The sequence below is a fragment of the Lissotriton vulgaris genome, chromosome 7 (genome assembly GCF_964263255.1).
Source record: "Lissotriton vulgaris chromosome 7, aLisVul1.2, whole genome shotgun sequence".
NCBI lineage: Eukaryota > Metazoa > Chordata > Amphibia > Caudata > Salamandridae > Lissotriton > Lissotriton vulgaris.
In genome coordinates this window covers 1,122,036,177-1,122,061,226 of record NC_141695.1, presented here as the reverse complement: position 1 = coordinate 1,122,061,226, position 25,050 = coordinate 1,122,036,177, and positions in this window count along the sequence as shown.

Here is a 25,050-nt window from a genome sequence, read left to right as displayed (position 1 = left end):
AGGCAACGAGGTGTGACCCGGGAAAAATGGAGAAAGACGGCGTGCAGATCCACTCAAAGGAGTGCATGTTAGAACATGCAAACAAGCACAATAAGTGAAGAGGCTAAGTGCTAGGTGAGTTTCAGGAGGTAATTCTGTGCTCTTGGCTCTGTCGCAGAAAACACACTAAAGAGACAAGAAGAGGGTGTGGTATAGCAGTCAGAGCTGCTGAATTCACACATTGGCACCACGGTTCAAGTATCAGCATCGGCTCAACGTCATGTGATTCAGGGCAAATCATTTCATCTCCCTGCAACTACAAAAAATGAATGTGTAATGTAACTGGTGCTCATATGAAGTGTAAAGTACATTTTACTAAACAGCAATGATGAGAATTCAATCATTATAAACGTGTAACAATTACCCCTCCCTCACACGATAAACCACAGAAAATGTGGCGAAATCAAACTACTTGCTGCAGGCTGTAATTGCACTTTTTTTTAAACGATGATAGGCTGTTTTTTGAGTTTTGGAGCAGCATCTCTTGATTGTTAGCGCTGTGTAACAACTCGGGCGGTCTAGGTAAAGATGAATCAGTCTGAAAGAACTGTGATTTGGTTTGAAGGAGCACTGCATAATAAAGGTGTAAAGCAGCCTTCTTTGGCACTCACTATATATACAACAATGAGGTTTGCCCTAATACTTCACCCACATCTGGGCAAAAAGTATCTGACTACACACAAAAATTATGCAGAAGAATCCATACAGTAACACATTTCAATAGGACACATACAAATTAAATCCTATTCTTTGGTACATAGTCCCTTCATGTTGACTTGCTAACATTATTACACATATCACCTCCGGTTCCAATAGGAACAATCTATAAAAAATTTAATTGATCTCTTATTCTTATCAACAAATGAAACACATCAAGACTAAAAAAAGGGGAGATTAAACCAATTACACAAACATTAACAAAAAACAATAAAATATATTTGATTATACATTCCTTCCTACCCCTAAACTTAGAACCAAGTGGTTGCTACATAATTATAAGCAATCCGACTACAAGGCAGTCCAATACACACATGAGGTAAACAATTCGATATCTGAGTAAATTCACAGTGTATTACATTTCTTAACAGGTACTAGTAATCCATTGGACTCCTATATTCAATGCAGTTGGGGCATTTCAGGACTTTCTTGGCATTAGAGCTTTGATGAGCTGCACAACAGATATGGAATTCTGCATTCCTGTATATATAAAATAACTCATGATGGTGACACAAAGGGCCTTTTTACAATGTCGGTGGACCCGCCACCGACAGGCTGTCAGTGAACGGGCCCACTGCCATCCAGCATAGCGGTACGACCGCCGCCTTATGATGCTGTTGGTTGGACCACGATTCAGAAAAGGGGGTGGTGATGGAGGTTGGACCACAGCAGACGGAGGGACCAACCAATGCCTCTGACAGGCTCAAGAAGCCTATCGGTGTGTTGGTTCAACCTTAATCCTACAATGAGGGTGGTGCCTGTGGAGGCACTGTTGTAAGAATTACGATGGCCCTCTTCCCTTTGCCTTTACATGGTGGTCTGACCGCCATGTAAAGGCAGGCTAAATTGGACTTTGGGGGTCTCTAGCAGCGCCCCGTCCCAGTGAACCTCTGCTATAGGCCCAGTGGGGCACCTGTGGTACCCCTCAAACATCCATGCACCATGTGCCAGGCACAACATGGTGCCTAGCACACGGTGCATGGATGTTCGAAAATTGCTCTTTTGTATTGAAACGTGTGCTGCAGCCCTTTTCTAGGGCCACAACACAAGCCACAATGCAAAAGAACAGTTTTCCAACTGCCTGCATGGTCGTTGCATTGTAATTGCGCAGGTGTAACCACCGACATGTAGTCGGTCTATCACCTGTCTGATACGATGACGGTTGGATGCTCGCCCGACTGCAATTGTAATGAGGTCTAAAGTCTCATTTGATGATTTTTTTAACTTAGGGAACTTTCTTCGCAGTGTTTTCTTCCAAAGGATGAAGACAAGCTCATCAAATCCATGAAGACCTCTTATTGTTACATAAATATCTCATAAAGTGGCTTCATTGTTGATATATTGTCATAAGTGGCTTGTTGCTGGAACTTCAAGTTGGGGGGCTAGTAGATGGTCATATTGGTGCAATGAGTCTGCTAGCGGTCATAAGGAGCCCAAATACTTCTGGATGTTCACCTTTAACTTGGATTTGAAGCAGGAGCAATACACTCAGATACAAGCCAAGGGTCCAGGACTTGCGGTGAGGGGCACCACTTGGGGATCAAGATTCACTCAGGCAGAAGTCAGCATCAAGGCTATTCCATGTCCATGCAAGTAGAGTTGGTGCTGGTCAGCTGGATAGTTGCAGGGAGGCCTCTGAAAGATTGTTCTGTTCCTGTAGCTTATACACGAGGTCAGACAATTGAACCCTGAAGCAACTTCTAGGGAGTCTGGGTTCTAGCCAAGCAGGTCCAGGCTTCCTTTCTTTTTTCAGACAGCAGGACAGTCCTTCTTCTGAATCTCTCACAGGTCCAGAAGTACTCTGATGAGAGGTTCTGAAGGTGGTATTCTTACACCCAGCGCATGCCTGTTGGTTTGGAATGTTCCTTTTGTCTAACCTTCCCCTTTTCTTGGGTCTTGATCTAATCTATTTAGAGTGACAAAGTGAGGCAAGCCTAGGTGTGAGCAGCATATGTCAGTGGCAGGACAGGGAGCCCTAAAAGTAAGGAAGGGATGGTCATAGCCTGAGGCAACCCTTTGAAGCTCAGGAATGGCTAGGTTCAACCTTCAGGATATCCTGTTCAGGAGAGGAACACCCTACTCCATACCCAAGACCCTATTGTTCCCTTATCTGGAACAAATACACAACACACCACTGGACATTGTCAGAAAGGCAAATTTGGTTTAGGCAAAAACATGGAAACTTTCTAAAAGTGTCATTTTTAGAATAGTAACCTAAAATTCAATTTTGCTTTTAAAGAGGATTTTAAATGACCATTCAAATGAGTTGAAGACATATTTCTCTAGTTGTTCCTAAACTGAATTTCCCACTTACTAAGTGTTAGAAGGCAACCCAGTATTCATTTGTGTAAGAGATAGCCTTGCTACAGTGAAAAATGACTTTTTGATTTTTTCACTGTCAGGACATGTGAAACTTAATCACACATGTCCTACTTTTTAAATACCATGAACCCAGCCCTGTGAGATTTAGGGCCAAATTAGGGCTTACTTATAATTATTAAAAAGGAATTTATAGGCCTGGAAAATATGTATTTTGTCAGGTCCAAATGGCATTTTAAAACTGCACTTTAGGGTGCAGTGGCAGGCCCGAGACTTGTTTTACAGAGCTGCGTTAGTGGGTGGCACAACAGGTGCTACAGCCCACAAATAGCATTTAATTTATATACCCTGGGTACATGTAGTACAATTTACAAGGGACTTATAATTAAATTCAATGTGCCAATTAGGTGTAGGCCAATTTCACCATGTTTAAGAGAGAGAGATCCCAAGAACTTTAACCCTAATTAGCAGGGGTAAAGTCCTAAAGCTAACAAACAGAACCTTAAAAATATAGGAGTGAAGGCAAAGAGTGTGGGGGAATAACACACCAAATGGGTCAGGTCTAACATTATCTTAAGCCATCAAACCAGAAATGTAAAAGTGTTGTCCTCAAAATGTGATAATATTTGCAAATAGGTGTTTGTTAAAGTTATTTATGAAAGTAAATGTATTACTTTGTTCAAAGGTAATGGTCTGGTTAAATCAGACCCAGAGTTCTGTAATGCTTTCAAAACCAAACTAATATTTCTCATTCAATAATATGTCTGGTGATTTAAATAAGCTATTTTTTCTAAACAAAATCCAAGTATGTATTTAGGGGCAATTAAGATGCAGCTAGTAAATGCTTCGACCAACATTCGGAGCCATTACAGGCGCAACATATTGGGCTACTTGGTTTCCTTGCCGTCCGCCTCATTACGATGGAGGAGATTGGAAAGAAAACCATTGGTCATTCCGGATGGCTTTCGATGGGCTCGGAGACACCGTCCGCCAGTCAGAACCTGGGTAGCAATCTCAAGGGCGGCCCTTTCTGCCCTTGGGATTAAGATGACAGTTTCCGACATGGTTTTGATGCTGGCCTGTCCAACATGGAAATCGCAATATTAGCACCGGGTTTTGTGCATATTTTTAAACATCCTATAGACGCCTATTGTTATCTAATTTAGTTCAACTGACACTTTTACTTCTAGTTCAACTTTCTTTTTATTGAATTCTTTTTTTTCCCTTTTTCATATATATTATTTTTTCTTCATTAAATGTGAAATCATTTCTTTCTTAACATATATATACAATGGATTGATTTATGTACAAATTTTAAATTACTTGTATAGATTCATTGATAGTACAAAATTCAAAATTCATAGAATACAATACTGTTGTCCATGATTATATACAGAAAAAATTCCATTCAACGCGTTTCGGCAATGCCTTCCTCAGGAATTCTGTATATATTCTTCATCAATGATAACTGGTTGAGATAACGGAATACCGTATCCCAAAAAAAGGCAGAAACATCTGCGTGATATGTCTGTATCTGATGTTTAATCTTCTTCCATCTGGGCACGTAACAAGATTAAAACCATGTAAAGATCTAATGTATAAATGTGGATATATTTACATAACGTGAGAATTGTCGCACAGAAACAGGTATCTCAAATCACCTGTAGATTTCGGTCCCTTGTTTGATCTGATGATCTCTACTGCAAGGGCCAGCAGTCCAGGATCGGATCAGGATCGAGACGACACCATGCTGGAATACCACGGGACGCTTTTTCACTAATCATGAAGTGAAGAACACAACTTTAAAGTGATATGTTTTGACAGTATTTCATTTTTCGACTGCTGGCCCTTGCAGTAGAGATCCTCAGATGAAACAAGGGACCGAAATCTACAGGTGATTTGAGATACCTGTTTCTGCACGACAATTCTCACGTTATGTAAATATATCCACAATTTAACAGAAATATGAAACCATATTTAGGGCCTGATTATGAGTTTGGCAGTGTGGGAGTAGGCCGCCTTGCCACCACCCCGCTCTCACATCCAACAAATCTCACTGCAGTGCGCCCGCCAGATTACGAGTTACAGCGTGGTCTGGTGGGCAGTCCTTTGGCGTTCCCACAGCAGTGTCTATTAAAAAGGCACTTCAATGGGAACAGCAAAGTCTTTTCCTGCACAGCATTGACTGTGCAGTCCATGCTGTGCAGGAAAGAGGGTGCATGCAGACAGGAGGGCACACCATGTCCCTTCTGCATTAATCCCATGGCCCTGAGGCAACAGGAAGCCCTGTAGGGCCCCCTTTGTTTCCTCACCACCGCAGTTTTGTTGGCAGCCTCACCATCATGAAACCTGTGGCAGTGAGGAAACTCCATATTTGCTTGTTGATGCAACAGCGGCACTGCCAAGCATATTGGAGCCTCTGACCACTGCACCACCGCCAGGGATCGTGGAACCTTGGTGGTTGTGGTGGTTCAATGGCAGTCCGACCACTGTAGTTGTAACATGGCAGTTGGACTGCCAGTGTGGCGATTCCCGATCCATCTCCACACCTCCACCGCAAGTTTGGCGATCCGATGGACTGTTAAACTCCTAATTAGGCCCTAAGTCTTTAAGACATGCTAACGCACCTGTTGGCTTTCCATTGAAGTTATGTCCTTTTTGTCCTTTAATTATCACTGCAAAATGTTTGCAAAGATCCTAGTATCCCATTTAGAGTCTATTATTCCAAGTCTCATGAAGTCTGATCAATTTTGTTCTATCAAAGGTAGGCTTGCTGCTGATAATGCAAGGATGTTTTCAAATAATATTAGTCTAGCAAACAGATTCAAAACTCCTATGGTGGTGTTATTACTTCAAGTTGACAATGCTTTAGATGCTTTAGATCAAAATACCTGGCAATATATGTTTAAGACTCCCCAATGGTTTGGATTTGGCCCCAAGTTTTTTTTCCTTGTGAAATTATGATACTCCAATCGCAGAGCAAGTTTATTTGATAATGATTTTTTTTCCCTTTGCTCTGATTTAAATAAAGGTACTATGCTGGGTCATGTATTGTCCCCTTTACTACTTTAATTATGTTCAGACTCTTTCCTAGAAAGAATTTGATGTAACTCTAACATTGCTGGCTTTTCACATGGCACAGAATAAATTTAATTAACTACTTATGCAGATGACATTTTGGCATGTATGTCAAATGAGGTTTTGCCTGTGAATTCTTTTCTAGACAAAATTTAATTGTATGCTGAAAAATATGCTATAAATTGAATTTGATAAAAATGGAGGTACTCCTGTCAAACTATCAATGCTTTCAATACATGTTCAAAAAATCTTGTTTTGTATGGTGTCCTTCAAATATCAACTATCTTAGGGCCTGAATATGAGCTTTGGTGGTGCGGGAGCAGGCGGTATGCCACCGCCATGCTCCCACACTATCAAGACTCACTGCCGGCCTGCCAGATTACACGTTTTTTGTGGTCTGGGGGGCAGGTGGCATGGCGATCCCACAGTCGTGCAGTTTTAAGGCTCAAAGAGAGCCTTAAAGTGCACAGCAGCAGAACCACCAGTGCACATTTCTGCACAGGAAGGAATGCACCATGTAGTGCATACCTTCCCATGCAGGAATTTAAGGTTCAAACATTCGGGGGTGAACAATATGTGCACACCTCCATACAGACCCTTACCCCCTTCTTTCCTCTCTGCCAGCAGTTTCATGGAGTAAGAACCTCCATGAGACCGCTAGTGGTGAGGAAAGTTGTAATATGCTTGTCTGGGTGTTCAGGGCACCACCAGGCATATTGCAGCCCTCAGCCCACTGCACCACCGCCAGGGCTCTCTGATCCCTCGTGGTTGTGGTGGTGCAATGGTGGTTTGACCACACTAGATGTAATAGACTGGTCGGACCGCCGGTGCAGCGGTGGTCAGACTGCCACTGTTGCACCACCGTGAGTCAGGCGGTGCGTGGACCGCTAGACTCATAATCAGATTCTTAGTATTTGGTTCTCTCCAGATATTAGGGAACTTTCATTTTTTTGCATTGAAATCTAAAATACAGAATTTGATTTCTGTTTGGTCTCTCCTATTTTTAACTTGGTGGGGGAAGCTTAATACTATTACATGATGATTGCACCTCTTATTGTATATGCTGCCTCCATGTTTACTTTTAAGATCTTGAATTATTACAACAACTTGACACTCATGGGCCTATTACAATTTTGGTGGGAAAGCCTCCCACCTTAGGTTGGAGGCTTTCTGACTGAGATTGTTGGTTTCATTCCCACCGCTTAATTACAAAGTAGGTGGTCGGAATTGAAATCGACCGATCTGAGTCCGGCCCATAATCCCAATGAACGGCGTTTCCGCCATTGCGATTACCATGCTCGGTTTCCGACAGGCTTTCCATGTCGGGCTTTCCAACATGGAAATCCTGTCCAAAAGCGGGTATGGGATCCCCTAGCATGGCCCCCTTCTTTATGCTGCCTCCAGCCGGGGGCCACGGTCCATCCCTGTACAGTGTGGCAGGCACGCTGAGGTGCCTGCCACGCGGTGCAAGGATGAACACAACATTCCATTTCCCTATGGGAGCTTGTGCCATGGCCGGTTTACGGCTGTAGCACAAGCTCCCATAGGGAAATGGGAGTATGTGACCACATCATGTGTAGTCGCATCGTAATTTGGTGGTCAGGACCACCGGTCAGTCGTTTCGGATTGAGCGATGATGTCAGTTGGAGGCAGCTACGACCGCCATCATTATTGGGCCATATTTGTTCAAAAATGCTATCAAATCACAGAACTCCTTTATTGCCATATCCACATTAAGAAACCAAAAAAGTGAGGGGGGAAGATTTTAAATTATATCATTCTGCCTTCGAAATCATTAAGTCTTATTCTTTGATGTGTATTTATCAAGATAGTCTTATACATTGCTAGGTCATTTTTTACTGTTTCTATTTATTGATTGTATTAATAACAATATTATTCTTATATCTAATTGTGCTTATATTCCTAAATATCATATTTTAAAACATTCAGATTTTTTAAGAGTATGCTCTCCACAACAGTGTTTTATTACCTTTCTAATTTTGCACAATAAGTTTATAAAAATATGCATATAAGTATTGTTATTTTGAACAATGGAAAGAAAAATTTATTTTACACGTTTCACAATTTTGGAATGGGAATGATATTGCTGCTTTTGACTATTTTAACAGGATAAATATCCATCACCTGCTTCTTCTATAATTGAATATAGTCTAATATATGTCCCTATTCAACAATATATTTCCAAGTCCCCTATAAGCCATGACTCTATTTTCCCCTGCCAGGTGTGGCTATTAACTCCTTCCCTGCGGGGCTAATTCCCCTACTGTGCTGGGGGGGGGGGGGAGCGAGCGTAGTCCCCGGAGCTCAGCTCGTCATGCGCCACCGTGGCTGTGTGCTCATGAAGAGCTGAGCTCGTCATGACCACGCCAGTTCCAATGGAACGTCCAGCACAGCAGGGGAATTATCCCCGCGTGGACGCGGCAAAATGGTCATGGCGAGCTCAGCTCGTCATGAGCCACGGTGGCTCATGACGTGAGCATGGGAAGGGTTAACGTTATTAAGAATGGATCTCTTCTTAAAGCTGCTCCAATACATAAGACTTTATTACAATAGTTTTGATAATAAAAGTAATGTTAAGCTCAAATGGGAAGAAGATCCGAATGTTTCTTACCCTGTTTAATTTCGGGACACTTTATGGTTAAAACCATTTATAATTTTGAGAGCTGTGGACATTACCCATTTGCTTTTCTTCATTTACAATAGAGCTTTGCTTATCCCAATTCATGCTAATACATTTGATCACTCACCTTCTTCTCTTTTTTGGTCCTACACTAATGTCAATGGCTCTGTGATTGAAGTTGTAAAAACTGGGGTCACCAATTCCACTGCAAAAGCTTGGTGCGAGCGGGAAGGCACCCGTAAGCTAGGTGTAAAGCAGAAGTGCAGCCCACGCTTACACTGAGACAGGGAAGCACTCGCAATAAAATGACACCACACCAGCTAGTTGTTTAAAACAAGATTCTTTTATCTAGCTTTGTCTCATTGCAGGTACGTAATTCATTATCATCAACTAAGCATCAATTCATCAGGCAACATTTCATTGTGTAGGCACAGGTAATAACATTGGGCCTAAGCAGATTCAGGATAACCACACTTCATAAGACTCTTCAATATAGAACATTTCCTCTTGGCAATTTGGAACATTTAATAAAACTACTTTAATTATAAACCATTTCTGGTGAAAGGGGGTCCTTTAAAGCAGCTCAACAGGGTACAGAGGGGTGTACCCGCAACACAAAGAGTGTTTCAGGGCCAAGGGCAGGCTAAAAGGCCATCCCCCTAACAAGGGTTAACTTGGGCACAATATCTGAATGTTTATGGGAGTCAGGTGCCCAGGTAAGCAGGCCTTTACTTAACTATCCCCTCACTCCAGGCCTCTACAGGATTAATCCAGGCCAACGGGGCCCATCGGCAGTCTCAGGAGAGGAAGGGCGGGCACAGGGTAGCCTCACTCGATCTCCAGGCTCTCGTGCAGCCCCGCTGCCTCCAGAGTCTCATGCCCTCCCATGGGGGAATTTACCTTTTGTTTTCTTTGACTCCTCCTTAGTGATAGGGGGCCCGTGCCAGCTAGGCGGGCTCCCTGACACTCTGGCGCCGATATCCGTGGGCCCCTGGTGGGTCTGGTGGGTCTGATGGCCCATCGGGGGCTCTCCCTTGCCTGGCAGTCCCCTCTCCGATGCTGTAAGCTGGTCCCGGACCTGCCGTTCCTACAAGGGCCCGGGAACCAATCAGGGCGCTCTTTACTCGTGGGTGCGCCCGCTGCGGCCAATGACAGCACGGCCTGCAGGGGTCGGGCAGCCTGATCCAAAGGCTGCGCGGCTGGCGGGGGTGTGGCCTGTGACTCAGCGGATGACCTCGTCATGTGACGATGGTGGCGAAGCTTCTCAGGCCTAGCGCGGCCTACCTCGGCACTGCGGTGGCCCTCTCCTGGCTCCGGGGGCAGCAGCGAGGATGGAGGCAGCAGCGGGGTCAACGCAAGTGACGACATGCCCCCAGGCGCCTCCGGGTGGCGCGGACAGCTCCGGGCTGCAGCGGGGATCAAGCAGGCTTCCAGCCTCCCTGGGCAACCAGGCAAGGGTCCGCGGCGGTGAGTTCAGCCCCGAAGTAGCTCTTTGAAGGCACAGCGCATCAAGGGGCAGCAGTGCGTTCTCGGGCACAGCGCTCTGACCCTGAGGCAGTCTCTGGCAGTCCAGTGCTTGGGGGGAGCACAACACAAGGGCAGAGTCCAAGGCAAAATAGCGCTGAGAGGTTATAGCGCTTAGGGATGATAGCGCTTAGGTGGGCAGACAGTTACAACAGCAAGCAGTTCTGACAGTTCAGGGCACAGCTGAGGCAGGCCATCGCAGGGGGGCTCAGTTCTGGCAGGGAAGCGATTGGATGGTGTAGCGCTGTTACCTAGTTGATTCCCCAGCGGTCCACACAGCAGGTAAGTGTTTCCTTGCAGCGCTGGATGGTTTCAGCACCCTTCTGATGTAGTTTCTTGGGGGGAAGAAGGGGGATTTGAGTTGGTGGCTCAGAGGTAGGATGGTTCCCCTTGGCTTACTGTAGGTTGTTCCTTGGGTTTCCCAATGCTGGGCCAGATCAGTGGGTTGGCAGAGTCCCTCACCTAACTTAGAAATCAGTGCCTAGGCCCAGTCAGTTCCAGTGGTGTAGGTTCCTCCCCTAGGCCCAACCGCCTAAACACCTGCAGAGGTTCTCCCAGGTCCAGTGATGCCCCAACTGACAGGCAGGTTTCCCTCCTTTTCCCTTATACCACTAGGTCAGGTGGCCACTCTCTAAGACTGCAAAGCGTAACCCCTCCCCTATTCCGGAAGGTTCCAGGAGCTTCCACAGTCTAGGCTATGGGTATAAAAGGCGGGATGGCAGTGCTACTGTATCCTAATGTCCCAGCCTGCTCCTGACAACTAGTGCGTGTCTAAAAAGGCCACTCCGCAGTAGCAGGGGCCTGTGGCAGTCATGCTGTTGGGAGAGAGTACCTGCACCTCAGCACTGATTGGCAGTGGTAAGGCACCCAGAGACCTAGGTCGAACAAAAAAAGATGGTGGAAAAAACAAGGCAAAGGGAAAAAAAATACGGGGTAGGTCTAACATGCGTCCCCCCCCCAGCCGAAAGTAGGGAGAGTTACCCAACCTCTAGGGAGTTCTCACCACTAAGTCGGAAAAACCGGTAGAGGCCATCAGCATTGGCGTGGACTACTCCGGCCGATGTTCCACCCGAAAGTCCATACCCTGGAGGGAAATGGACAACCGTGGCAATTTTGGGTTTTCGCCTCTCATTCGCATGAGCCAGCGAAGGGGTCGGTGGTCGGTCTGAATGAGGAAGTGAGAACCAAAGAGGTATGGCCTCAACTGCTTCAGGACCCAGACCACAACAAAGGCTTCATGCTCTATTGTACTCCACTGTTTTTCCCTGGGGAGTAGCCTTCGGGAAATAAAGGCCATAGGCTGGTCTTGGCCTTCTTCGTTCAATTGAGAGAGCACAGCTCCTATGCCATGCTCAGAGGCGTCTGTCTGCAAGATGAATTCCTTGTAGAAATCTAATGTATTGAGCACCGGAGCGGTGCACATCACGTGCTTCAAGGTGTCAAATGTCTCTTGACAGGCAGCCTTCCAGATGACTTTTCATGGCTGCTTTTTGGACGTCAATTCAGTCAGGGGGCTACGATGGTTCTATACCCCTTGAAAAACCGGCGGTAACATCCAGTGAGGCAGAGGAAAGCTCGGACCTCTGTTTGGGTTTTGGGTGGCTCCCAGGCTATGATGGTCTCAATTTTGGCATGGAGGGGTTGCAACTTACCCCCGCCCACCAGGTGTCCCAGGTAAACGACAGATCCCTGTCTAATCTGGCACTTGCTAGCCTTGATGGTTAGGCTAGCACGCTGTAGAGCCTGTAGTACCTCCTGGAGATGCTACAGATGGTCCTCCCAGCTGCTGCTGAAGACAGCTATGTCGTCCAGGTAGGCAGCTGAGAAGGCCTCTAGGCCAGAAAGCACCTGGTCAACCAACCACTGGAAAGTGGCCGGAGCATTCTTGAGCCCGAAGGGCATCACCCAAAATTGAAAGTGGCCCTCGGGGTGGAGAATGCTGTTTTCTCCTTTGCTCCGTCTGCCATGGCAATCTGATAGTATCCTGACGTCAGGTCGATGGTTCTTAGGTACCGAGCTGCTCCCAGTCGGTCAACCAGCTCATCCGCCTGAGGGATCGGGTGAGCATCCGTCTTGGTCATGGAGTTCATACCACAGTAGTCCACACAGAACCAAAGTTCTGGTGTGGTACCCGGTGGGGCCTCCTTCGACACCAAAACCAGAGGACTAGCCCAAGGGCGGTGGAAGGCTCAATCACCCCCAGCTCTAACATCTTGGCCACCTCACTCTGGATGCTGGTCTTTACCTTGTCGGTGGACAGCCGGTAAGACTTGGTTTTCACGGGTGGGCTGTCCCCTGTGTCCACGTCATGGGTACACAGATGCATGATTCCAGGATTGAGGGAGAACAACAAGAAGTACTGCTCCAAAACCTGGCGGCAGTCCCTCTGTTGTTCAGGGGTCAAGGATGGGGAGAGTACCACTCCATCCACGGATCCATCCTTCTCCTGGGCCGACAGAAGGTCTGGAAGAGGCTCGCTCTCTTCCTCTTCCCTCCCATCCGTCACCATAAGGAGAGCAAGCTCAGATTGTTCATGGTGCGGCTTCAGGCGGTTGATGTGGGGCTGTCGGGGGATCTTAAGGTCAACAACATAGGTGGTCTGGCCACGTTTCTCCACGATCTCTTATGGTCCAGTCCACCGGTCCTGGAGGGCGCTAAGCTCTCCTGTCTCTATGACCCAAACCTTCTGTCCAGCATCCAACTCCACCGTCCGATCGTTGCGGTCATACCACTCCTTCATGATGGCTTGCCTAGCCTCCAGGTTGTCTGAGGCTTCCTTCCAGTGCTTGGCCATCTGGCTGCAGAATGCCAGCATGTAGCTGACCACGTCACGGGGAAGCTTCTTTGAAGTCTTCTCCCACCCCTCCTTCACAAGGCTGAGGGGCCCCCTAACACGGTGGCCATAGAACAGCTCAAAGGGGCTGAACCCGACTCCCTTCTGCGGCACCTCTCGGTACAAAAACAGCAGGCAAGGGAGGAGGACATCCCACTTTCGCCTCAAGTCCTCTGGCAGGCACTGGATCATCCCCTTCAGGGTCCTATTGAAGCGCTCTATGAGCCTGTTAGTCTGGGGGTGGGAAGGAGTGGAGAACCGGAAGGTCATTCCACACTCCTTCCACATGGCCTGCATGTAGGCCGACATGAAATTCGTGCCCCTATCCGACACCACGACCTTGGGGAATCCCACACGGGTGAAAATCCTCATCAAGGCCCGCGCCACCACAGGTGCAGTGATAGTCCTCAGAGGGATTGCCTCTGGGTACCGGATGGCATGGTCCACCAACACCAAGATGAACCGGTGTCCCGAAGAAGTCGGCGGGTCCCTGGGCCCGACAATTGCAATGCTGACACGCTCAAAAGGGGTAACGACAACAGGGAGCGGTGTCGTACCATAAAATAACATAAAGGCTACATTTGCCAATAGCCCAAAACCAATTACCAAATAACCAGTCAGTTGGCAGTGCAGAAAGTTCAATAGTTTATTATACAAAAATACTCTATAGAGGAGCCTCTCCCATCCTCACCCCTCACGGTGCATGTAGAAGACTGCTGGCTTACACTCAAAATTATACATATATACTTTAGGCAGGAACATGAAGTCACAGTACATGGAAAAACACTACTTGGCTCTTGGTCCTCGGAAAGGACCATATATGGTACACATGATTAGTACAAAGCTCTGCTTTAGTTATTATTGGGAAGGTCAGGAGGGGTGACTCCCTTTCGTCTCGGTGCCTAGGAGTGCAAGCACGGGGCCTTCAGGAATGCGTTTATCGCACTCAAAGCCAGATGCGACCTTGAGTCCAAGCACAAGTAGAGAATAGCGTGTATTCAGCTGTCTCCACCAAATCAACTAAGCTAAGGCCTGACAACCATTGGAAGGTAACACGTGATCATTGTTCGTGTCCAACGCAGACAAGAAAAGATGGTGTCTGTACAGTTTTCGGCCTACTCGATGCAAGCAGAACACACAAACAGCATATACCCTTACTAACTAGAAAAAGAAGTTATAGATTAAGCACTATGCATACCTCTTTACTAGGAATATATAGATACATCATGCTAACACAAAATATATGTACGACCCATACCACAAACATAAGGGAAATCAGCTTTTTATCCCTCAGAACCACCCTTTTAGCATGATGTAGCTAACTAAAGAGAAGTCAGTCGTGAAATATTCCTTCATCGATCTGCATTAGATCTTTTATCTCTTGTTGCACTAATTGTGCCTTTACGGCCGCTGGGGAAGGAGTGGTTATGGAAGAGGCAAGTTTAGTAGCACAATAAGAACAAAAAGCCGACCCACAATGCATACATAGACAGCAAGTAAATATGACGCCAGCTATGACCGCCAGTATCATCAAGATTTTCCATCCCCAAGTAGATAACAGGCCCCAGAACCAACCAGACAAAGACCAGGTCCCTGTGTCTGCATGTACTTCGGATTCTAAGCGGTGTAGCTTTTGAATAGCCAAATGAACAGAAGGGGCGGAGTCAGGGATGTATACGCAGCAGGAACTGCCGATCACACGGCATGCTCCTCCTCGATCAGCCAAGATAACGTCTAGCACCATTTTGTTCTGAAGCGAGACAAGTCTCATATCTTGAAGCTCTACAGTTAGATTGGTTAATATACCTGCAGTGGTATTGATCACCCTTTCTACTACTCTGGACAAACGCCTGACTTCTTTACTAGTAATAATGGGTCTCCAGATAGGAAATACTCCCTTCATTATATCAATGAAGTGTTGCTCCGCAGTGTCCGTTAGTGGTGTCTAATTCTCTCAACTCTCTAATAAGGGGCAGACCTCGCTTTTCTAATCGGTGGTCTTTATCATAATTAGCAGGCGCTATATATACTGGAGGGTATAGGAAAGATAGATAACAATGACCAGCCCAAGTACGAGGAAGCCATGTGTATGCATTTTCTCCACACACAAAATATACATTAGGAGGGGTCCATAATGGAGGGCTACGGAAAGTTCGCAGTTGATAAGTATAGTTACACTGGCTCTCTCCTACTGATATTTGTCCTGCTCCCTGAACACAAAAGGCTGAAGTACTGTTCAGTATGGGTACTGGGATTGCCTTATCATCTGTGACATTTCTTTCCCTAAATTGCCGGATATACTGGGTGAAATTAAACTCTGCAAAATCCAAGATCTCATTCCTGAGCCAAGTAACATTTTCATACTCTGTGTACATATTCATACAAGCACTTGGGTCTAATGTCCCTTTTCCATTATTTCCCTTGGGGTCGAAGCCTTGGTGCGTTTCTATGTATGCCAAAATCATCTCGTAGTCCCTTTCGGAATAACGAGTGGTATCTACAGTATAGTGCATGTACATCATAGAGAATAATTTAAACCAGGCCTCACAACTTCCTAAATGCGACAATGGCAAAGAAATAAACAAATCATGACGATGCATTACGGAGGGCAAAAGGCCACAAACTCAACAATTTGTGGTATTAGTTGCACTGTGCGTTTGGTGAAGCATTTCTACAAACACATTTTTAGTATAAGTTTGATGATGCCTTTCTTTATGTGGGGCCAAGGTATATCAATCAATCAATCACAGCATTTATATAGCGCACTACTCACCCGGAGGGTCTCATGGCGCTAGGGGAGGGGGGGTCCGCTACTGCTCGAACAGCCAAGTCTTGAGCTGCTTCCTGAAGGTGAGGTGGTCCTGGGTCAGGCGGAGGTGGGTCGGGAGGGAGTTCCAAGTCTTGGCGGCCAGGTAGGAGAAGGACCTTCCTCCTGTGGTGGCACTTCGGATCCGGGGGACGGCGGCGAGGGCGTGGCTGGTCGATCGAAGATGGCATGTGGGAGCGTAGAAGTTGAGGCGGCTGTTGAGGTATGCTGGTCCTTGGTTGTGCAGGGCTTTGTGTGCGTGGGTGAGGAGACGGAAGGTGATTCTCTTGTTGACCGGGAGCCAGTGCAGATCTCTCAGGTGTCCGGAGATGTGGCTGCGACGGGGGATGTCCAGGATGAGTCGTGCTGAGGCGTTCTGGATCTGCTGGAGTCTCTTCTGGAGTTTGGCGGTGGTTCCGGCGTAGAGGGAGTTGCCGTAGTCCAGACGGCTGGTGACGAGGGCCTGGGTGACCGTCTTCCTGGTCTCGGTGGGGATCCACCGGAAGATCTTACGTAGCATGCGCAGGATGTTGAAGCACGACGAGGAGACGGCGTTGACTTGTCTGGTGATGGAGAGGGAGGAGTCCAGGATGAAGCCTAGGTTACGTGCGTGGTCTGTTGGTTTGGGTGCGCTGCCCAGGGCGGGGGGCCACCAGGAGTCGTCCGAGGCGGAGGGTGAAGATCCCAGGATGAGGACTTCCGTCTTGTCCGAGTTCAGTTTCAGGCGGCTGCTCATCATCCACTTGGCTACGTCTGTCCTCCCTTCGTGTAGGTTGGTTCTGGCGGTGGCGGGGTCGTTGGTGAGGGAGAGGATCAGCTGGGTGTCGTTGGCGTAGGAGATGATGTTGAGGCTGTGTTGGCGTGCAATGTCTCCGAGGGGGCTCATGTAGACGTTGAAGAGGGTTGGGCTGAGCGAGGAGCCTTGAGGAAGGCCGCAGATGACTTTGGTGGCTTCTGATCTGAACGGGGGGAGGCGGACTCTCTGTGTCCTTCCGGCGAGGAACAAGGTGATCCATTCCAGTGCCTTCTCCTGGATTCCGACATTGCTGAGGCGCTGTACTAGGGTACGGTGGCAGACAGTGTCGAAGGCCGCGGAGAGGTCTAGGAGGATGAGGGCCGCTGTTTCTCCGTTGTCGAGCAGGGCTCAAATGTCATCGGTAGCTGCGATCAGGGCGGTCTCGGTGCTGTGGTTGGCCCGAAAGCCAGACTGCGAGAGGTCGAGGGATCCGTTCGTCTCGAGGAAGGCGGCCAGCTGCTTGTTCACGGTCTTCTCGATGACTTTACCAGGAAACGGGAGCATATAGAAATAATGTTCGGGGGATGGGGTTGTTGTTCCCAGAATAGTAGGCACAGGTTGACGAAACTCTAAATATACAAAAACACTCATCAATATTATAAACAAAATCGTAATAGTAACTACAAAAACTATTTTTACACGAAGGGTCCAACTAGAAAAAACTGGTACATTAGCAGGGTAATGACGGGGCACAAAAGGTCATTCCTCCTCAGGGACAAAACGGGCAAAGGGATACATACTGGCTAAAAGTCCAAAACTAAACTCAGGCAATGCAGTCCAACCTGCCAGAGGGTTCTTCTTTCCCGTGTCCATCTAGAGCCTCACAGGCAGGCTCCTATCATTCATCAAAAGAAACCAAACAACAAATCCGTGCGTTGGACCTGTGTCTTCCCACAGCTCTTGAAGAATACACAACCTGGGCCTCTTTCTTCAAGAAGTTCAGTCTTTCTTTCTGAACATAGCAACCGAAAATGTTCCAAGCTCTCAACGTGTTCAGTCCAGTGTCCTGCTCAGTACCCCAGAAAGGTTTCTAACAAACCCTATTACTCAAGTCTTTCCCTATCTCCTGCCATCTTCATCTGGGGTACCGCATTGTTTTCTGGGCCGCAGGTTGTATCGAGCATGGCCAGGCGTTTCCTGATCAGAGAACAAAACAGAGGAAGGTGCATCCGCTGCAATATAAATATCATGGACTAGTTGATCAACAACAGGATCAACAGAATCCGGGGCAGTTGCTGATTCAGATACCAAAACTTCTTCTGAGCCCGGTACTCCTTCTCCCTGCCCTTCTCCGATTTTTCAGGGCGTCAGAAAAAGGGACAAAGCGAGAGGCTCGTTCACTCTCCTGGGTCAAAATTCCTTCCTTATCTCGCTGGTCATGAGGAAGCGGGAGGGGCACCTTCTTCAGATGTGAGACGTGTACCCAATGCCGCTTGCCATCCACCTTCACCTCTGTTCGGTAGCCAGGAGAATTTGGTAGGGCTGCGACCAGCAAGGGTCCAAACTGGATTTCCGCTGATAGTTTTGGACTAGGACCCACTGTCCTGGCTCCAAGCGATGTCCGGGACCCTCCGGCAAGGGCTGCAACACTGCTGATACCTGTTGATGAATGCAACGGAGATCTCTAGTCAAAGCATACCAATTGTCCGTCATCATAGGGTAATTAATATCACAAAATGTTTTGGGTCTCGGGACACCCCAAGCATTGGCTGGTCACCCAAAGATCACCTCATACGGGGACAGACCAGACCGAGAATGGGGGGAAATCGTAAGGACATTAAAGCTAATGGTAGGGCATCCGGCCATTTCAGCCCAGTATCTTCTTGAATCTTGGCCATGTTTAATTTAAAAATTCCATTGTATTTATCAACCAATTCTGCAGATTGGGGTTGTTGGGCTTCATGGAACTTCTGCTTAATTTGCAACCCATTCCAAACATGACTGATAAGCTCTGCATTAAAGTGTCCCCAGTTATCTGTCCAGATCACACGTGGTAATCCGTAGCGCGGGAAAAACTCCTTTATCAAAGATTTTGCTGTTGCCAAAGCAGTGTTTTCCTTGGTCAGATAGGCCCCCACCCATTTACTAAAGGCACGTACCACAAACAAGACATATTTCAGATTATTGACACGGTCCAACTGGATATAATCCATTAGGAACACCTCAAAAGACGAGGATGGTGGTGCAGTTACCACTGAGAACTGGTTCCCTTCCCCCAGGATTGTGTCGCAAACAAATCATGCAATATTGGATCGACGGGGCAGCAGTTTTAGAAATATTAGGATTATTCCACACAGGGTCCAAAAGTGTGCAGATGCCTTTCGCCCCAATGTGTGCTGGGCCATGGTCACTACAGCGTTCACCAATGCGTTAGGTATCAACCATCTCTGTTTTTTCAGTCAAATCAACCCAGCAATCGTTTTTGTCTAATCTTCCCACTTCCTTTTCCCAACGAGCCAATTCAGCATGAGTAGCTTCTTTTTGTATTTCTCGGACACTTTCCATAGTATTTTCAAATATTTCGGTCTCCGCAACACACCTAGCAGAAGTGGTCAATCACATGGATGACATTTTGGATTTGGCAGTTTCTTTTGCCACCTGATCCGCAAAAGCATTTGCTTCACCCACTGCATCTCCCACTGCTTTATGTGCGCTGCATTTAACTACAGCCACCTTCTCTGGTAACGTTAAAGCTGTGAGTAATCGTAAAATCAAGGGACCATGTTGTATTCTTTGGTTATGAGAAGTGAGAAAACCTCTCTTCGCCCATAGGCGGACAAAACTATGAGCCACGCCAAAGGCGTATTGGCTATCTGTGTAAATATTTACTCTCAATCCTTCACTTAATTCACAAGCTCGAAGTAATGCCACTAACTCAGCTGCTTGCGCTGACTGATAGGGTACTTGAAAAGTCCCAACTACTGTGCGGAGGGTCGTAATCGCATATGCAGCTGTTGTCCTGCCATCTAATAACTTGAGACAAGAGCCATCAACATACAATTCCCCTTGGGGGTCAGATAGAGGAATGTATGTGAGATCTACCCATCCCTTCGTCTCTTCTTCAGTCCGAAATATACAATCATGTATGTCATTTGTTGTTTCATCCGTAGGAAGGGGTAGCAATGTGGCATTTTTAGAGTGGCACACCGCTTAATTGTAATATGGGGTGCAAATAAAGTCAATTTGTATCCAGTAAGACGAGCACTCGTAAGGTGCTGAGTCTTTGTTTTATTCAACAATGTGTCCACAGCATGCGGTACCATCATTGTGAGGTCAGTATTCAGTACGAGCCCCTCCGACTGTTGAATAGCCACAGCGACAGCGGCAGTAGCCCTCAGACAGCTAGGAAGCGCTCTGGCGACGTTATCCAACACCGCCGAAAAATAAGCACAAAGTCTTTGCTTACCACTAAAGCCTTGTGTTAACACTGAAAGCGAACAACCGTCCACCTCATGTACATAAAGCACAAAAGGTTTTCGGTAGTCAGGAGTACCCAAGACGGGTGCAGAGCAAAGAGCAGATTTCAAAGCGTCAAAAGCTTCCTGACATTCATCAGTCCAGATAGGGGTTCATGCACATCTTCAGTGGTTAAATACAAGAGAGGTTTAGTCAGAAGAAAAAAATTAGGAATCCGTTTCCGGCAGTAAGAGGTTATGCCAAGAAATGCACGACCATCACGCTGAGTACGAGGTACAGACATGTTAGAAATAGTAGTCACACGTTCAGGGGTTAGTCTCCTCCCCTCTTTCGACAGTAGATGACCAAGATAAGTCACCTCCTGTCGACAATATTGGAATTTGGAGAGGGATACCTTGTTACCATTGGCTGCCAAATGAGACAATAATTTAACAGTGGCTTCTTTGCAGCCTTCCTCAGTATCGGAAGCCACCAACAGATCATCAACATACTGGAGGAGCACGTTGCCAGGGTAGGGTCAATTAGTCTAATACTGCTTTTAAAGCCTGACTATAAATACTAGGACTGTCAGTGTACTCCTGGGCTGCGCAGCAAAATCGAAAGCTGCGCCCAGATAAGGAGAAGCCGAAAATATGACGGCTATCAGGATGGAACGGAATGCTGAAGAAAGCATTCTTTAGATCGATAACCGAGAAATACTTTGCAGTGGGAGGGATCATGGTGAGAATAGTAGTGATATCAGAAACCACCCGATACAGAGGCACCACTATCTTGTTAATTTCTTGTAAATCAATTATAAAGCGATAGGTATCAACATGATCGGTATCATTCCCAACCGGGGCCTTTTTCAAAATCGGTAATATCGGGCTATTACACACGTTTGCAGCTGTTTCTTCCATCACACCCTTATCAATCAGGTCCTGAATGATAGCAAGCAGAGCCTTTTCACCAGCCGGTGAAATCTTGTTCTGAGGTATGCGGGGTAAACGAGCATTTGGTTTTAATGTGATAGAAACAGGCGGAATTTTTAATAAACCGAAATCCGTATCCACCGTCGCCCACATGTTGTTATAGCAGCGAACTCTGGAGGAAGGGGTTCATTTTTAGTGAAACATTGTCGAGTATGTTTACCCGGTGATTGTATAGTCAAATAAACACTGTCAGGGGAACTACTCATTTTTGCATGTAATTTCTTCAGCAAATCCAATCCCAACAAATTTTCCCCACAATGTGAAGTAAACAAAAACTCAGAGTCCACAGTGACCGGGCCAATTGTAAATGGAACAGGTTTAGAGATGGGGCTTACTACCGGGATTCCAGAAAATCCCACTGAAATGTTGTTTTACCCAGACAGAGCTGCCCCGGGGACCAGTGAATGGGAAATCAAACTATTCATTGCACCCGTATAAACTAGAAAGCTTTCAGAAGTCCCCATCAACCGCCCTTTCACATAGGGCCCTTGCTGATCGAAGGGGACTGACACCTGGCCCCTACACTCTCCATGGCTGTCCTATGTATAACCATACCCATCAGCCCCCTCAAACACACAAACTTCATTTTAGTACTGCCATCCTCTCGGGTTATCAAAGTAATTATTTTCTGGCTCACCATGCAATGCTTCTTCTCTTCGCATATCACTTCGATTCACACGACCTCGACCTCTTCCTCTTCCTGCCCCGTTTCGAGCCAACAGCAATGGACACTGAGCTCGCCAATGCCATTCCTGTTTACAGTAAGAACTCTGGTTTATTTCCAAAGCAACAGCTGGACCTCTCCTCGTCCAGTTCCCGCCCTCCTTGAAACAAACCCTCCCCGCCTCGATCTCCGCCTCGTCCTCTCATAACTTGTTGTAACAATACTTGTGTCTTAAGATCCTTTGCTTTCTTTTCTGACTTATCCTTGCTCTCTTTTTCCCTATGCTCATAATACTGAGCCATGCTCAATATGATTGAGGGGGTGTAAGTGGTCCAAGTACTCTCAGCGGCTTGTAGCAGTGCAGAAATCTAGGGTAGCAAATTGTTCACAAAACGATTAACAAATAATCGCACACCACCTTCCACAGACAAATCCAGTCCACTAAAGTCAATAAATACCCCCTCAAATCTGGTAAAGAAATCCGAAACACTCTCTTCCTTTTTCTGTTTGCACGCTGTCAATTTATCCCAATCTACCTTACGAGGCGGAATCAAGGTGTGCATATAAGTGATAATTTGGCCTGGCAAAGCCAATACTTCAGGTCTAGGTTTATCACCAGGCTTTCGTTCCTTATCCCAATCCTTAAACTGGTCCCAAGTCCCTCCTAGTTCTGCTAAATGATCCTGGTCGTGCACCTGACGCCATACGTCAATGGGGCTAGTAGGCCAAAAAATAACGCAATGTCAGCTAAGGTCATGACAGCTGAAGAAGCAGCCTCTATGATTTCCTTATAGTAGGCAGTAGGGTTTTTCGAGGATCGGGAAGTTGCGCTTTCAGGGAAAGGACCTCACTACTTTTCCACAGGGTGTAGACCCATTGATCCTGAAATCTTGCCTCCACACGAGCTCTAGTTACCTGATTTTGACTAGCCCGTAACTCTGGTGTTTCGGGGTGATACATAGGATGAACTTCCCTCATAGGATACTGGAAATCCAAATTAGGACATTTCAGATGTAACCGCTCTCTATATTTTACCAGATTCTCCACATTCCTGTACACATCTTCCAAACCCAATTCAAATTCATGAGCCCGATCCAGAATATCATACATTACTTGTGGGGCTCTTCCATCCGGAAAGCACTGCTCCCACAAGGAAATAAGACATGTAGCCTTTTGCTCCAGAGCGAATTGTTGCATAACAGGCTCATATTCGCGAAGAGTAATCCATATATCGGTAATAGTATACACAGGGTTCCGCATCCATTGGGACGCCTGATTTGCAATCATCTATTTCTCTTCTAATCCTACCGCTAATCGAGTATACAATCGCCGTACATCAAGCACAAAGGACCGCGAGAGGGTGTCTGATCGGCTACGGTGGGGGTCGTTCTCGAAGACTGAGAAGTTCAAATTGGAGAAGGGGAAGCCAAAACTACCGTAGGCACGGGAGGTGGGGACGAGGTGCTTGGTAATAGAGTAGCTGATCCTAGTCTCGGAGGGGACAAAACAAAAGAAGTTCCTGGAGGGGCAGAGACGGGAGCAACAACGGAGGCCGAGGACACTGGAGCCGAAGCTGGAGTTAAAGGGACTGCAGGATATATGCGTTGTGGGGAATAAGGGGGAGGTGGACGTGCGTCTAACAAATCCTCTACCTCATCCCCTGGTCCAGCCCTAGTTACATAACTCTTATCCACCTGCAACCTGTGTTGTCTATCGGCACACTCAATATTTTTCCCAGTCTGTTCTTCATCATATGCTATGGCTTTTTGTGTAATCGCCTGACCTCCTTTTATTTTGCATAACTTCTCCTCCCTAATACGCCTTTGTTTTGCTTCCTTTCACCACATATTCAAAGAATCGAACATCGTTTGCCGACTACGTTTAGAAAATAATCGATCCTGCAGATAATTTATTTTTTTCTCATTAAAAGACCCGGTTAAAGGCCACTGTAATTCTACATTATGCTTAGTACACTTGTGCCATAATGTTTTAAAGAAAATAGGCAAAAGACCATGTTTAACATACATATCATAACTCGGGCTACCCTCAGGCGGGGCAGGTTGACTTTGATCCAATCGTGCGCCCTTTCGGCGACAACAGCATCCAAAACACAGCTTACTAAAGCATGACATACTTATTCACTAACAATCCAATCTTATTTAAAGAAACGATCTTTCAAACATGGCCATGCTCATATATTCTAACATCTCATTCACCAATCAAACCTCAAACAAGACATTACAAACAAAAACATATTCAAAGGGAAAATTTCAAAGCAATATGTCTTTTTCAATGCCAAAAAAAACTGAGCCGGTCGACTCTCATTCATGGAGAACCAATCAGTGCAGATTTCAGACCAACAAATTCCAAAATCAGGCATTTCCCAAGTTTAGGTGGAAGACAGCTCCTGTATAGCGCACCCTCAACACCAGCAACACTCTAAATTTGCTCACCTCAAATGTCTGCTTTTCTATCATAGTTTTTAAGCATAGGATTAGCACAGTGCTATCCACGCCGAGATAGAAATGGACAATGTCTTTTACCATTTGTACAGCAAAGTCTTTAAGCATAGGATTAGCACAGTGCAATCCTCGCCAAGCTGTAAAATGACAAAAGCCATTTACCACTCCAGGCACAGTATTACAGCTTTGGATTGGTAAAATACCATCCATGCCAACCTGAAATGATTAAAAGCAACCCCTGACACATGTTTCGCTGTCATTACAGCTCTTCAGAGAGGTTTAGCTTTGTCCAGACACAAGGAAGCACCCAGTAAAAGACAAAACAATACCCTTGCAGGCATAGAGTGACGCATAAATTATGCAAAAAAAGGAGAGAACTCTGGGTAGTTTCCAAGTTTAGGTGGAAGGCAGCTCCTGTATAGAGCACCCTCAACACCAGCGACACTCTAAATTTGCTCACCTCAAATGTCTGCTTTTCTATCAAAGATTTCAAGCATAGAATTAGCTCAGTGCTATCCACGCCGAGATAGAAATGGACAAAGTCTTTTGCGATTTGTACAGGAAAGATTTTAAGCATAGGATTAGCACAGTGCTATCCTCGCCGAGCTGTAAAATGTCAAAAGCCATTTACCACTCCAGGCACAGTATTACAGCTTTGGATTGATAAAATACCATCCAAGTGAGGTTCCGTGACGGTTCCGTGACGACTTGAACCCGTGTTTTCAAGTTTGTCGGAAATACATAAAATTAGTATCAGCGAACCGCAAATGATCCATTTAGTAT